This window comes from Leptonychotes weddellii, chromosome 8 (assembly GCF_054177405.1).
Source record: "Leptonychotes weddellii isolate Sample4059 chromosome 8, ASM5417740v2, whole genome shotgun sequence".
Lineage (NCBI taxonomy): Eukaryota > Metazoa > Chordata > Mammalia > Carnivora > Phocidae > Leptonychotes > Leptonychotes weddellii.
Window position 1 is genome coordinate 18,884,708 of NC_138376.1, and position 12,739 is coordinate 18,897,446.

The following is a 12,739-nucleotide window of genomic DNA, read 5'->3' on the forward strand; positions in this document are numbered from 1 at the left end:
GTTTCCTGCAATTAAGAATTCCTCATATCAATGAGATCATATGATACATGTCTTTCTCTGTTTGACTTATTTCACTCAACATAATACCCTCCAGTTCCATCCACGTCGTTGCAAATGGCAAGATCTCATTCCTTTTGAGTACATCATTAGTTTTTGATGTAGTGTTCAATGATTCATTATTTACGTGTAACACCCAGTGCTCATCACAGGGTATTAAGGAGGGCACATGGAGGTTGCTTTTGATTCAGAATTGGGGGCAAAGCTAACAATGGAAGAAGTAACCTTCAGAAGGAAATCCTGTCATTGGAGATGTTCCAGTGGAAACTGGTGTAGCAACTAATGAATCATTGAACATTATTATCAAAAACTAACGATGTACTACATTGGCTATTTGAATTTAAATTAGATAAAAAAGAAATTGGTGTAGCAGAAGGGATTTCCTCATTGTGTGGGAGCTTGGACTAAAAGTCCTCAACACCCTTTTTCAGAGAGTCTATCATTCTTTATGTGTTTTCCTGATCCTCACTATACCTGAGAATGATCTAAGTGCAACTTCCCTTACCTTCCCCATGTGTTCACAGAAGTACCTTTCATCTATCAACAAATAGTGATGATATGTGACATTTATTGGGGGCTTACTTTTACCAGCCACTATTTTAAGGGCTTTCTATCTTCTAGATAGTTTAAGACTCATAACCACCAATGGGATCTGTATTATTATTATTATTCCCTTTAGTTAGATGGGGAAACTAAGGCACAGAGAAATTAAGTAAATGCCTAAGGTTACAGAACTAGTAAGTAACAAAACAAGGATTAAAAGCCAGGCAGTGTCATGCCCTTGACCTTTAAACTGTGGAGCAGATGTTGTAATGGTAAGGCTGTGTTTATTTCCAAACATAACTTGACAAAGATAATACTCATACCCACTTTGTCCACAATGGCATTAGAATCCTTACTTATTTGGGATGGGCATCACACATGATTAGCTCTGGATGGAAAATTCACCATTAGTACAAATTGATGGTCCTTGCCTAAAGATGGGGAGTGGGAGGTGAGGTTGGGGCAGTGGCTGGCTGGAGCTGATTGTGCACACGTCTTCTCAGTTCTGTGTCCAGTGGCCTCATATTTACACCAAGAGAACTGGCAAATGTTATAAATATTTGTGCAATTGAAAAAAAGATTTTTCTCACAGAGTAGCTGTGTCATGTCTTGATCTGACCTTCAGCTATCCAAGGCAAAAGGCTTCCTTTTACACCTCCTCCTTGAGGCATTCCCCTCTTTCCTCTCCTCTGGACAGTCACTCCTCCTGTCAGGTGGCTGGTGGCTCACTGCCCAGTTAAGGCACATGCACAGCACCCTGAACTTGGCTTATCTCAGCAAACCTCGGAGGAGGCTCTCTCCAGAGATGGATCTTTTTATAGCCACATGGTGAAATGGGGTTTGTCACTGGGCCATGACTCAGGAGCTTTGGGTTCAATTCTGGAACTCCTGCTAATGTGCTGGGTGACCTTAGGTGAGCCAATGACCCACTGTGGATCTGTTTCCTCCTTAGCAGAGTAGAAGCATCAACACTCACCAAATATTCCAGAGTGCTTTGAGAATAAGATGTGCTCATAGAGCAGTCTACTTGTGTAAAAGTCAACTATCAGAGTCTGATTAGGAGGCTCCACCAGATGGGGTCTGGAGGTTACTTGTTGGTGTCAAGATTTGGGGCTCTAGCAAGTCCCCAAGTGATGCTAGGATTCAGGGAACAAATCTTCCAGATGTTTCTGGTTCATGCTAAGTCCGAGACCGAGCAATCTAGACATTCCTCTATCTGCTGATGACTTGTGGAATTGCCAGCTGCGCTCTTCTCCCCATTTTTGCCCAGGTTTGTCCCTTTGGTTGACTGGACTCTCCCACTCCATGGATATCGCAGGTTTTATATCTTCACAATGTGGTTCAAGACCACCCTGCTACTAGCACCTTCCAGCAGCTTAGCAAGGGTTGTTTGGCTTGTCTTGGTTGGTTTCCAGGGTTCACTGTCCATGCAGCTAGGCATAGGGCAAACACAGAGATGAACTCTCCTCCTCCAGCAGATCCAGAGTCATCATTTTGGGAAGAAATTACTTTCCTGTTTTCCTTTTGAAATAGCTACTGTATTTACAAGTAAAGACTCTGTTAATTCTCTTTTCTCATCACATGAGGTCTCTTGGGATAAAGATATCTGACCTGAGAGTCAGAAGCATGGAAGGAATTTCTCCTTTAAGATCTATGGGTATATGCGTGCATGTGGACATCTGGTGCATGCTTATACATCTGTGGGGTACGTGGTGGGATTTGAAGAGAGAGAAGAGGCCAAGACTCTCTCTTAGTAATAAGCACATCCTCCCACCTCACAGTTCTGTAGAAAGGTCTGGTTTGGAAATTTTGGACCAAGAAAGGTTAGAGCAGGAACGTGTTGCTATGGAGATTTCCCAGCCCAGGATCCTGGATTTCATCCCTGTGCTCATTTCTCAATCACCAGAGGGAAGGACCTCTCCCTGCCATTACCCAATGCTCCCAAAGAGGATTTCCAACCAGAGGGAGGCTCTCCTTTCCCCCGCTGCCAGACAAGGCATGTTGTCAAGCTTTCGGGACCCCAACAGGAGAATTACCCTCCTGTTTGGTTAGAAGCAAGTATCAGGCAAGCATGAATATTGGCTTTGGAGAGAAACTGATTAGAGTTCCAACAGGAATCCAGTGTCCTTGGCTGGCAGGCTCTTGACCTTATAAAATGCCTCTTGCTTTTCCCTAAACCACATTCACTGTCCATCTGTAGGAATTTTATTGATGATCTCCACATGCATATGCAAAGGATTTCAGGATTTAGAGGGCCATCCTTTATGTAGTGGATGCACATTAGCTCATACCCTTGCTTACTAACCATGAAATCAACCCCTTGGCCACTCTTCATTTCATGGCTTCTTCCAGGGGCAGCCTTGGCAGCAGTAACTACAGGTGGTGCAAATGAGTGAAGTGGTCCACAAAATGAGTGTCTGAGAGCATAGAAGTTTCCTTCTGCTGGGCAGCCTGGTCGATCTCTGTCGTTGCCAGCAGTTCAGCCACAAGCTATCTCTGATTGGTACATTCTAAGTTACGATGTGATAGATGGTGATGTTGTCCAAATGGAATTTGCAGATGGCCCTACAGCAGAACAGATGATGGAGACTCACTACTTGACGAAAAGTGCTCTGTCACTTTTATCAGTAGATAAAAATATGGCAGCAGCATTTTCACATGGTAGCACAAGTAGGAAATAGAGAAACCCATTACAAACTTATCATTCAGGTCTTGATACGCCAATTCACTCTTCAAATCTTTATCCGTGAAGATTCTTCACATGGTATCATTTTCTCTAAATGTTTTTACATCTTAAATATATAAATCTTCACACCGACCTCTGTGTCATTCATCATATCGTTAGGATGATGATGATGATTATGGGGTAAATTAAGGACCATAATCATAAACCACATCTAGATATTTACGAATCACTGAGGTGAAACTGCTTTATTGCTCTCTATAAAACCCTTGTCAAATTCTATTTAAATGTGTTTTAAAAAGTAATGTTCCGGTAGAAACTGAGATTTCTGTAACAATAGTTAACTGAAAACACTAGTGTCAGGAAAGAAACTGTTGTTATGGGGATCGTCATAGGTAAATTTTGGCTCTTACCAGAGCCTTACTAGTATGGTCAGAGGCAAGAGGCCAAGAAGGATGATTTTCTCCACTGAATAGAACATGAAAGGTAAAGATGAAGAGATGGTTGGGTGTGGGGGAAGCTTCTTCTGATTGATGAAGACAGCTGGGGGACTCTCCCTGCTGGCTAGGGAAGCCTGATGGGACTAAGCTCTTTCTTTCACTGTATCTGTCAGAAAAACTAGACCAGGGTGCTAAGGAAGAGATGCTAACTCCAACCCTTGCAATGTCTTCTCTGTGCCAAGAAAACGAGAGTGTGGGTTGAGTGACAAAGATCCTGAACAACACTGGGTACAAGGAGCCAGACCAGGCCAATCTAGTTCTTCTGGCTAAGGAAGTTCAAGGCAGCAGTTATTAAAATGGAGTGAGGTCTCCAGATCCTTGAAGCCCTGGGTCTTATACATGAATTTGGGTTTCATGTTGAGATAAGCTACAAAAATATATTCTCATTAAGATTTATGAGCAGTAATAAGATAAAAACAATTATAACAGTGAAAGTTTAGTGAGAAAATTATCTAAGTGTACTTGCCTGTGGTTTTGTTTAATTCTTGCTTTATACATTAATCTTTTATAATAATGTTCTTTAGAAAAGCTTGATCTTAGAGAGAGGAAAAAGAATTTTGGTAGATGTTCTTGGTACTCCCACGATTATCCTCTTCCTTGGTTCAGTGCACTCACTGCCCCTGACTCTCATTTTCCCACCCCTCTCCCAGGGAGTTTGGCTACTAATTGCTCTGGGTTCAGGGGTGGCCCATTGCTGGGGAGGTTACATCCCCAACTGCAGGGGGTGGTCAGCCTACACTAAAGACTGACTGTCAGGGGAAAGTATAAAAGGCTGGCTCCCTTGCCTAAGTGGAAGACAAGGCTGGGGTGAAGTTTATGTTCCAGAGGTCTCCACTGTGGAAGGGAGTCACATCCCTGCTCCCTAGCCCTCCCCTAGTCTGCTTCCCTCACATCCCTATAGTTCTTCCTGGAGAACATTCTCATGATAAATACTGTGCACCAAATCCCTGCCTCAGGCTCTGCTCCAGGGCACCCTGACCCAAGACAATAACCACAGAGCAAATGGAATCTCTGTGTGTTCACTAGCCTCACAGGAAGGCACATTGCCTGGTCCCACAGTCTGTCACAGCAAACACATAACCTTTGAACCCTAACTTTATGATCAGAGTCCCATAAAATAACAGCATTGTGTTGTTTACATTTCAAAACGCTGAAATATTAGGTCTTCAATGAAAAATGAGAAAAGGGGGTGCCTGGGTGGCTCAGTTGATTGAGCGTCTGCCTTTGGCTCAGGTCATGATCCTGGAGTCCCAGGACTGAGCTTTGTGTCAGGCCCCCTTCTCAGCAGGGAGTCTGCTTCTTCCTCTCCCTCTGCCCCTCCCCCTACTTGTGCTCTCTCTCTCACTCTCTCTTTCAAATAAATAAATAAAATCTTAAAAAAAATGAAGAATAAAATCTTATTCTCTGACAAATTTTAAACTATTTCTACGGTATGGCAATAGACAATTTGAATGATTTATGGTTAAGACTAGATCATGTTTTGGGGAGACACCTTCAACTACTTCTGTTTTGTGGAGATTTATAATTCCTTTTGGTTTTGTGAAATGATTGATACCCAATACAGGTCATAATATCAATGCATTAATGACAAACCACTGTATCACATGAAGTTAAAATCTAAAGGTTCATGACCACAGAAGTCTAGAGAAAATACCAACTATTTGTATGGCTGCCAAATTGCAAGGAGAGTTAGTGAGGCATACTGGAACTGCATATTACCTGTTGATAAAACTGGCCACAGTGTTAGACCACCAAATCCCACAGGTAGCATGGCATATTCCACAAGCCCTGATACAGGCACAGGGCAGTTGGTGAACATCCCAGCCCAATGTTTGCTGTTTTGTGACCTTGATCAATTACATAATCACCAAATTCAGGTTTCTCATCTGAAAAATAGGCACAATACTGCCTGCCTTATTGGGTTATTTAGGGTTTAATATGATGTCTACAAAGTGCCTAGCACCGTGTTTGGGAGAGTGTAAGAGCCCAATGAATGGCACCTATTCATCTGAAAGAAGGGCCACACTCCAGATTTTTGAAATTCTAAGTGTATATATAATAAATTTTTAAAGTAAAAATTTTACAAAGATCACGACTGAATATGGACTCTATTATTACAAACTTTCCTTATCTTTCCCTATGTACCTTAATATATATTTGAACATAGATGTATTAACACACACATGGCACTTTACATCCTGATTTTTTTTCCTATTCAGCATTATTTTGCACACCCGTGTCTATGTTTTGGCATAGTCTATGTATATCATTTTTATATATCATCTCTGAAGGCAACACATACAGAATATCACAGGAAGCTGGAGGAGGTACTTACCCATTTTGCCACTCTTTGCCCCCCAAAAGCCCCTGAGCTCCGAGACTCACCAAAGCATTAGGTCCACCCTGTTAGTAAGTCATTCACGACCGGCTAGGAGCCTTTGACTATTAGTCAGCCTGCTGTGGCCCCTCAGAGGTCTGCCCATCTGTTTCTCTTCAAAGGCCCCCAGTCCCTTCTATTTGTTTCCCCGATGCTGAGACTACTTAGTTCCTGATGACTCCTTTTGGGAAAAGGTTTTTTTGATCTATGCATTATTGACATTTGGGGTAGATAATTCTTTATTGGGGAGGGCGGATGGCCTGTGCATTGTAGGATGTTAGCAGCATCCCTAGCCTCTACCTACTAAATGCCAGTGGTACCTACCCCACAGTTACGGCAATCAATAATGTCTCTAGACATTGCCGAATGTCCCTCGGGGAGCAAAATTACCCTTGGTTGAGAACCACTGATTTAGGATCTTGCACCATAATGGAGTCCAGGCTTTGACTGCTTGCTCATCTGCAGGCCCAGGATATCACTGGCTTTGCCTCTGCCTCATCTAAAAGCTACATGATCTCTCTCCCTGGTGGTTGAGCCACCCTCATAGAAATGAAACTCTATGATTGATGTCTAGAATAGGACATGAGGTCTGGACAAAGCAGGATGATTTCTACTCAGTATAATTACCAGTAAGATAAGAAAGGCAATCAAGTATAATGGAAAGTCCCTTTACCTTTCCGACTCCAGGTTATTCATCTGAAAATGGAAGTAGTGCCAGAGGAGTTTGCCTAACTTTGAGGGTATGTTCATTGATTGACTCATTCATTCAACATTTATTGAGACAACAACTGTGTCTGACACACGGATGCAGAGAAGTATCAGGCAAAGTTTCCAACCTCAGGGCAGAGACGAACACAGACCCTGTAAAACACAATGGTTTCATTGGCAGATGAATGGGTAAACAAAATATGGTTACATACATACAATGGAATATTATTTGACCTTAAAATGAAGGAAATTCTGACATAGGCTATAACATGGATAACCTTGAGGACATGATACTCTTTGAATAAGCCAGTCACAAAAGGACAGATACTGCATGATTCCTCTTATATAGAAGTTGTCAAAATGATAGTGCAGAAAGCAGAATCGTGTGTGGTAGGGGCTGGGGGAGCGCAGAATGGGGAGTTATTCTTGAATGGTGTTATGGACGGAATTATGTCTCCTCTCCCCAAATTCTTATCCCCAACGAGACTCTTTTAGGGATGGGGCTTTTAGGGGGATAATTAAGGTTAAATGAGGTCATAGGGTGGGCCCTAATCTGACAAGACTGGTGTCCTTTTAAGACGAGGAGGAGACAAAAAAAAGAAGAAGAGATCCCAAAGCTTGCTCTCCCCTCCTACCCCTGCTCGCGCTCTCCCTCCTTCTCCCTCGCCCTCCTCTCCCCCCGCCCCCCCCACCACATGAACACAGAAAAGACCATGTGAGGACACAGAAGGAGCCGACTGCAAACCAGGAGAAAGTCCTCCCCAGACACCAACCCCGACAACCCTTGGATCTTAGACTTCATCCTGCAGAACTGGGAGAAAATAAATATCTGTCACGTAATACCCCCAGCCTGGGGTATTTTGCTATGGCTTCCCTCGAAGACTAAGGCAAATGGGTACAGTTTCAGTTTGGGATGACAAAAATGTTGTAGAAACAGGCGGTGGTGCAGCAACAACAACAATGTAATTCCTTAATACCCCCGAGGTGTACACTTAAAAGGGACCAAAATGGCCAATTGTTTATTACACAGGTTTTACCACAATGAAGAAAGCACACGCCCACCGTGGTGCCTTTTGTCAGAAAGGCCCAGGATACTCTGTGCTCTGAGAAAGGGCCCTAGCCTAGCATGGGGGGGGGGGCTGGCAGAGGCTGCGGTAGGAAGGGAAGAGGAAGGCAAAGTGAGGGAAGATCATAGGGCCAGCAAAAGCCAAGCTACGAAGGAGGAGAGAAAGGGTGATGTGTGGCTGCTAGCTACCAGCAGTTGGATGTACTGGAGCAGGAAGAGGTCGGCGAGATGGGGAGGCGGTCAAGGGGGCTAGCGAGGACTCTGCATCCCGTGCTTCTCTTGTAGCACACAAGGGAAAACACACACACACACACACACACACACAGAGGCATGCACACGGAGCCATATGAGGCTGATGGCTTTTACAGGAAGCCGGGGGCAAATCCTTCCAGGCCATGAGCCATCATTTCCTAGCATTTCTGTTTTGAAGGTCCAGATTTTCCTATTTGGTCACACCTGGTATGTATTAAGCTTGGAAATAAAACAATAAGGATATCATGAGGGCATTTCGCACTTTTCATCTAAAACTCCAAAGCTAAGGACTCAACAAATATTTATTTGGCACCTATTAGCATATCACTAGGTGGAGAAATTTTTTTTTTTTAAAGATTTTATTTATTTATTTGACAGAGAGAGACACAGCGAGAGAGGGAACACAAGCAGGGAGAGTGGGAGAGGGAGAAGCAGGCTTCCCGCAGAGCAGAGAGCCTGATGTGGGGCTCGATCCCAGGACCCTGGGATCATGACCTGAGCCAAAGGCAGACGCTTAACGACTGAGCCACCCAGGCACTCCGGTGGAGAAATATTTTATTTTTACTCTGCCTGTCCCTAAAAACTATTTATGGTAACTCTACAAGCAAATTGAAGTGGAAGACAAGGTTTCCTGTTAGGAACAGTGCTTTTTCTCTTTGAATCCCTAGTGCCTAGCACAACGTGTGGAATATAAGAGACCCTCCATCAAAAATTCTTACAAAGAATGAATGAAAAATGTATGATCAATTCAGTGGGAGTCAGGACACAAGCATAATAAAATAATAATAAATATTATAATTATATTAATATATTATGATTATATAGATACATGGGTGCCAAAGGAGTGATCGAATAAGAGGGGGTTTGGGCAGAAGGGGGTGGGACCAACATGATGAGTTCCGGATCCTCAAGACATCACGCTTTTTCTCCAGTGAGCCTGAGACTGATGTCACAGAAGAAGAAACAAGGTCAAAGAGGTGTGTGTCTTACACAAGAGCATACAGCTAGAATCACAGAAGGATGGCTAAATAAGAACCATGACTAGTTATAGGAAGATGACTCTGGATTAAGTTCAGAAAGTCTCAAAGTCCCTATTCTTTGCCCTCCACTTTTGCCGACTGAAGAGAGACCACGGTGGGGCCGGCATCTGGGAAGGCTTAGGGACTTAGGAAGTGGAAGGAAGGAGAGGAGGGGACACAGCGTGAGGCGGTTGGAGGAGATGGCTCACCAGAACAGCAGTGGAGACTCGCCCTGGGAGTGGACCAAATCCTTAGACCAGGGCTGTCCCAGTACCTGAGGCTTTTATGGTTGGGCCCCACCAGGTAGACCCCTAAATGCCAGGCCAAGGGCTGAAACTTCATCGTGCAGCTACAAGAGTCCATTAAGATTCAAGCCTGATGACCTGCAAAACCGTGTTAAGGGGAGACAGGCATATTAGGGAATAAAGAGAAAGGGCACAGAAGAGCTGAGGGTGAGACTGAAACGGGAGCACGTTCCTTCCCAGCCCCAACCCCCAGCGGGTCCCGAGCCAGGAGAAGCGGCCACGTGGCCAGCTCTTGCACACCCCGGGGTATGAGTCGGTGACGCTCGTGGCTAAGGCGCAGGGCTGTGGAGCACACAGCCACAGCCCAGCGCTCCTGCCAACGCGGACGCTCGGACTCAACCTCTCCAGGCCGCGGAGCACGCTTTCAGGGCGCTGGCTCACGGCCTCCAGGGTGACTCAGCATTCGTTGGGCCATCCACTTCCCCTCCCCTGGGCTGGTCCCGGGCTTTGGGCGCTGCCCTGGGTTAACCAAGGCTGGTACCCAGGAGCTGGCCTTCCCCGGGCCCTGCCAATCCTACAGGGCCGGCTGCGCACTGCCCTGTGGTCCTCTGGCCCGGCGGCAGCGTCCCTGCAGAGCTGGGAGCCCATCCAGAGGAAGCCCTGGTTGGAACATCAGGAAGAGGCTTTGGCTTTGCTTTTCAGTAACAGCATTGCAGAGAAGACGTTGGTTTGGCCATATGGATTCCAAGGTCTCAGATGAGCCAGGGCTCAGCCTCAGCCCTAAGAGGCTAGCTGTCATTTTCTAGAGCACACCTCCAAGAGCAAACATTTCTCAGGGGATAAAAAGTTGCGTACGGGCCCCTGCTGACTTTTCATCTGAAAACCTCCTTACTTCCTCTGTGCAATTCTCCTCTCTGATCCGGGGCATCCAAACAATGACACATTGGACCTCTGACCCCGTGCCCCTCCCCCACGCCCCACTCCCTCTTCTCACCCAACCAGTTCTTCAACTCCAGGCTCGCACACTCTCCTTGCCATCCACACACAGCCCTCCGGCTTCCCTCTCGTCCTCTCACGCCTGAGGCTTTGGCTGAGACCTCTGCACGCGGCACCGCGAAGCCCCTCCTCCCCGGTCCAGCGGGGCTCACCCCCCCCACCTCAATCCCGGATCAATCGGTCTGCTTTTCCCTGCATTGGTTAACGCGCGGCCTCGGGGTGCGGACCAAAACCCTGGTGGTCACACATTGCCCCCACTGCCGGCAACCCTTTCCCTGTCCCTGGCCAGATCCCTTTCTAGGACTGGGGGCACCGATTGCAAATCACCGCTCCGAAGCACCCTCTAAGGTTTCCGTGGTGCGCAGCGTGCGGTCGGTAGCGGAGCTGACTGCTGCGAAGCAGGGCGTCTCACACAGTCATTCCGAGCAGGGACCAGGCACAGGGGCTGAGCTGAGGAGGCAGGGCTCCGAGCACATGCAGATCCCCTCCGGGGGCTTGCAAGCTGTTCGGGAATACTCTGAGGGCCCTGGGTTCCTGCCCCGCCCTAGGTAAGGGGAAGCAGAACAAAGGAAATAGTGTTTTGTTTCGATTCTTGTGAAACTGTTCTTATTCCCTAGATGTGAGGCCCGGGAAACTAAGAAAACACACACGATTTAAATAACAGGCTCTTTGTAACCTTGGGGGAAAAAAACCCGACCTTTATTCTCAGAAAGAAAAAATCTGTTCCACATAATATTTTTTTTTAAGAGGAACAAACTGGTGATTTCATCTCTAAGTCAAAAGTCAGAGGATGATCGGCCATCTCTATAAATTGGAGTCTTTGAGTGAATAAGGGTAAGGTATGCAAAAAGCCAATAATTGAGATTTCTGTATTTAACAAAGCAGGGATGCTTTTATAATTAATATACAAAATACAACAAAAAACCAGAGGGCTCTCCATTACCTCCAAGAGTCAAGATCCCTCAGGACAGTGTTCAAGGGCCTTAAAAATCTAGGGCTAAGCTGCTTTGTTAACCATGACCTTTCCCTAAGCCTCTGTGCTCCAGCACACTCTGGAAAAGAATCACTCACTGCTTTTGTAGAATCTTTCTCTCCTTTTCTTGGATATCTTCCCCTCACACCTTGTTGTCAGCTAGTGTTATGGGCTATGGGCTAAATATTTGTATCTCCCTGCACAAAAAATTCATGCGTTGAAGCCCTAATCCCCAATGTGATGGTATTTGAAGGCGGAGCCTTTGGGAGGTGATTAGGGTTCGATGAGGTCTTGAGGGTCCAGTGGCCTTATAAGAAGAAGAAGACAGATAAATCCTTCTACCTGCATGCACTGAGGAGAGGCCACAGAGCATGCGTCAAGAAGGCAGCTGTCTGCAAGCCAGGAAAAGAGGCCTCATCAAGAACCGAATCAGCTGGCACCTTGATCTGGGACTTCCCAGCCTCCTGAAATAAATGTCTGCCATTTAAGCCACCCAGTTTGTGGTATTTTATTATAGCAGCCCGAAGGGACGGAGACAGTTGGCAAACACCTACTCAGCCTTTAAGATCCAGTTCAATTATTGCTTCTCTCCAAAGCCTTCCTGAGCACTTCAAGATAAACTAGTCATTCTCCCTCCTGTGCCATCAAAGTACTCTGGTCCCAGCCCTGCTGTCGCTCCTGTCTGATTGTATCAGACCTCTTGATTCGTGTCTGTCTTCCCATCAGGCTCCAAGCTCATGGCAGGGATCAGTTCTTACTCATCTGTGTCGTTATTCCCACACCTGGCCTGTCCCTATCACTCAATAAATTAGTCTTTAGAAGAAACAGTTTCTATCTAAATCTCTGAATGTGATGATCACGGTCATTGCAAACACAGCCCTCACTATTAGGAAGGCAATAATAAATTATTAAAATAAAATTAAATAAAATAATAAAAATAATAATTAATAAATAAATTAATTAATAAATAAAATAAATAAATAATAATAAATAAAATAAAATATTAAACAATATTTCTATAATACCCATGGGCATGGGGCTGTACGAGTTAAATGAAATAAAGGTCTAGAATGAAACACATACATAATTCCTGATATCAAGGACTTTGCAGTTAGGTCAGAGTGGCGAGGCCTCTACTGAATAGAATCATGAAATTTTGAAGTTGGAGGGACATAGTTAGAGAAATGAAACAACAAACAAACAAGTGTTCAGTTGATTTGTACTTCCTGTGGCCTGGCTGCCTTTCTAGCATGGAGGCCGCAGGCCTGGGGGATGGATCTCCACTGGGAACATCTAGAGATCTTAGGGATCTAAGCTGGG

The 12,739-nt window shown here is 45.2% G+C and overlaps 1 long non-coding RNA gene across 3 annotated transcripts in view; it reads right to left on the minus strand.

The window, feature by feature from the left end:
* LOC115944437 (uncharacterized) overlaps positions 1 to 10,966 on the minus strand; it is a 16,784-nt gene extending 5,818 nt beyond the window's left edge. The window contains exons 1-4 of one of the 3 annotated variants that reach the window (XR_014147554.1): positions 10,774 to 10,966; positions 9,415 to 9,588; positions 6,834 to 7,021; positions 12 to 3,165 (exon numbers count right to left, since the gene is read on the minus strand). This is a non-coding gene — a long non-coding RNA (uncharacterized LOC115944437). Of the gene's footprint in view, positions 1 to 11; positions 3,166 to 6,833; positions 7,022 to 9,414; positions 9,589 to 10,444; positions 10,595 to 10,773 lie in introns of those variants that run through there. The other 2 variants (XR_004078989.2, XR_014147553.1) reach the window with 2 other exon arrangements.
* Between the last annotated feature and the right edge of the window lie 1,773 nt (positions 10,967 to 12,739).